Raw genomic sequence first — 3,479 nt, forward strand, 5'->3', positions numbered from 1 at the left:
ACACCTAACCGAGCTCCAACCTCTGCCCATGCCACCCTTTCTGCACCCTTCCCTCTCTTGTGGCAAGCAGCCCCAAAACCAAGTGTAGGACCAAGGGGCAGTTCTGTGCTGAGAAATCCCATGGAAGGATGAAACAAAGAAGGATGAAGAGGTTCACACGCACCTTGTTTCCAGTGAGATGGAGGCAAGTGGAGTGGATGAGAGAGTGAGGAGATGGACCGCTTATATACTGCTCCTGCACTGCCCCAGGGACACAGGCACTGCACAAGGGCAGTAATTTTCCTACACACTCACCTCCAAAGCAAAACATCCAACCCAATGCCCCAGGTTGTGTTTTGGTTTCCATCAGCACTGTCAGGACATTTTCTCATTTCTGGCACGCCCATTAGGTTCTGCGAGGTCCTTTCAAGTTCCAGGATGACAGGGCCAAGGATTTCTCAAGAGGGAACATGCCCAAGATGTACTCCCAAGTGCAGGATGGGTCTGTGAAGATGCAGGACATGGAACTGGGGAAATTTGGTGAAGTTCTTTTCAATCCCCAATACAGAAATGTTTGAATCTCCTCCTGCTGGTGCAGGAGTCCAGCCTCGGTACACAAAGGCTCCTATGTCTGATGATGTGACTTAGACTTCTCCCTCAATCTTTTACTGATTTGACAGTTATCCCCTCTCATGGCAATCCCTTGGGGTCTCATATCACTGACCTCAGTCACCACGTGGAAGGAAAACATTATCCTTCTTAAACACTATATTTACTCAACAGTTCTGGTGGAGTCAGGTCTCTCCTCACTACATGAGAGATGTGTTGAGGCTTGGGATAGCACCTTTTTTGTCCCATTCTCCTCATGCTGCCGTGAACTTTGGCTGCACACCTTAGATCCTGACCAGCAGGAGGGACTTCTCCAAAACATGTTGACTGTCCTGTGATCCCCTGAAGCTGTGGGAGTGTTGGCAAGAAGGTCATGCTGACAGCAAGAGCCATTGTGGCTGCCTGGAGCTGTGCACTCAGGTACAGCCCAGTGCTTAGACTAGTTTTCCTGGGTCATGGATGGAACTGCCCTTGCTGGGGGGGAATTGTGTCCCTGCCTGGACACAACCTGCAGGCAGCACACACCCCTGGCTTGCCCTCACACCCAAGGCTGACACATGGCCAACCCAAAATTAGAGTGTGACTCTCCATGGGTAGGGAGAGTCTAGCCCAAGAAATTTGCCTACAGAAGGCATTCCCTTGCCCTTCTGAGACATGTCCCAGCTGCCTCCATGTCTGCAGGACAGGGAAGTGCCTCATTCCTTGGTGTAGTCTGAGAGCTGTTTGTACCCATGGCCCTTCTGACCACATCTCCTCCCTGAGCATTCTCAGGTACGTGGCACTGCAGGTCCCTGACAACCCTCAGTCACTAAGGAGCTGGGCAAGTTTCCTCCTTCCCCAATAGTGCTGGGGTTGCTCTCCAAGCAAGTCTTCTTGGGCATGGGAAATGAAGTACGCTGAAGCACAAATGTCACGAGAATACCAAGTGCATGGCACCAGGGATGAGTCCCAGCCAGTGGGGAGATGTTTTCTGCAACCCTTTCTATCCCTCCACAGGGCATTCAGGAGAGCTCCTCACCACAGCATGGTCCCTTTGGCCAGAGGATGAGGCTTGTGCACCTGTTCAACTCTCCAAGTCTCTCCCCAAGGCACAGCCTCTCACAACAGAGTAGGTCTGAGGGCTCTTAAAAAGTAGCATAGTTCAGACTCCAGCCAATACTTCTGGAAGAGGTTTTTCACTTCCATGTGCAGGGCCTGCCATTTGCCCTTCTTGAACACCAGAAGGTTCCTTGGCCCAATTCTCCAGATGGTCTAGGACTCCCTTTACAGCCGCTGTGGCCTGGAATGCATCAGCTGCTTTGTACACGTTGACTACTGTCAGGCAGTCCTTGTTTGCTGTCCACTCACTGGTGGAAGGTTCCCCCACCTTCTCTGAACTCTTTCAGGGGATGCAGCAGCCTGGGAGATCTTGTAGGCGAAGTGTGGGAGAAGCACTGACTCTCTTCATGCCCTTCTTGAAGGCAAGAGGCTCATTGGCTTTCTTCCAGCCCTGAGATGCATTCCATGTGTCTTTCAAAGGGACTTGAGAGCAGCCTTGACCTGCCACCAACCAGCACTCCTGGAGTCACGGCATCAAGTGACATGCACTCATGTCATAGAATCACAGAATCATAGAATCAACCAGGTTGGAAGAGACCTCAAAGATCATCAAGTCCAACCCTACCATGGTTACTAGACCATGGCACTAAGTGCCACATCCAGTCTCATCTTGAAAACCTCCAGGGATGGTGAATCCACCACCCCCCCAGACAGCCCATTCCAATGCCTGATCACTCTTAGTGAGTCCAATCTGTTAATGTTCCCACACCTGATCCTGCTCTAGTCCAAGAAGTCTTTCTTGCTGCCTCCAAGGAACATGAGGACACCAATCTGTTCAAAGTAATTCCTGCTAGTGAAGACCAAGGCCAAGAATCACTGGAGTGCCTTCCCTGTACCTTCCCTGTAACCATGTCCCCAGTGAAACTACCCCAGTCAGCCTTTGGCCAAACCTCCTTTTTGCTGCTCATCTGCCTGCTAGAAGAATTTCATGTGTCCTCCACATGATTTCCCTGATTGAACGCCAGGCTGGGCTTTGGCGTTCCCCAGTTCTGCATACTCAGACAACCTGGCAAATGTTCTACCAAGACCAAAGTGCATCAATGGGAAGATGGCTGAAACCTCTTCCTACAAAGAGAGTTGTAAACAATTGCAATTCACTGCTCCAAGCCAAGATCCCTCACCAGCAAGGAACCCCATCACCACTTGGAGCGTATCTTCTGCCTGCACCGGCACAATGTTACCTAGGATATCCTTGGATGCCTCATCCCAGCACATCAGAGTAGCCTCCATGGCACACCAGGCATGTCAGAAATGAGGAAATGAAATGGCAGCAGAGGTTGACAGAAACCAAAACACAACTTGTGCCATTAGGAAGGATATTTTGTTTTTGAGGTGTCTGTTGCAAAATTACTGCCCTCATGCAGTGCCTGTGGGCCTGGGGCAAGGCAAGAGCAGTATAAAAGTGAGTTCTTCTCCTCATTCATCCATTCCTCTCCTCTCCATCTCCTTAGGAACAAGGTGAGTATGAAGCTCTTTCTCCTCCTTCTCATACTTCTCCAGTACACCTCAGCTCGTACCTGCCTCTGTCCTATGTGGGGTCTTGGAACTGCTACCACGGGAGAGGGAAGGGTGCAAAAAGTGTGCCAGGAACAGAGGTTGAAGTTCAGTTAGGTGTATCCTGAGGTATGGGCTAGGAGGCATCTCCCTGAACTTGGTTGTTATCTGCAGGGTTCTTTTGGGCTGAGAGGAAGGTGATACCTCTGGACACAGTCTCCAGCTCTTTTCCCTAGCTCATGGCTTATCTCACTCTTGGAGAGCTGAAAGACTGCTCTTTACACACAGTTTATGCTCTG

This window comes from Acanthisitta chloris, unplaced genomic scaffold (assembly GCF_000695815.1).
Source record: "Acanthisitta chloris isolate BGI_N310 unplaced genomic scaffold, ASM69581v1 scaffold24826, whole genome shotgun sequence".
NCBI classification, from domain to species: domain Eukaryota; kingdom Metazoa; phylum Chordata; class Aves; order Passeriformes; family Acanthisittidae; genus Acanthisitta; species Acanthisitta chloris.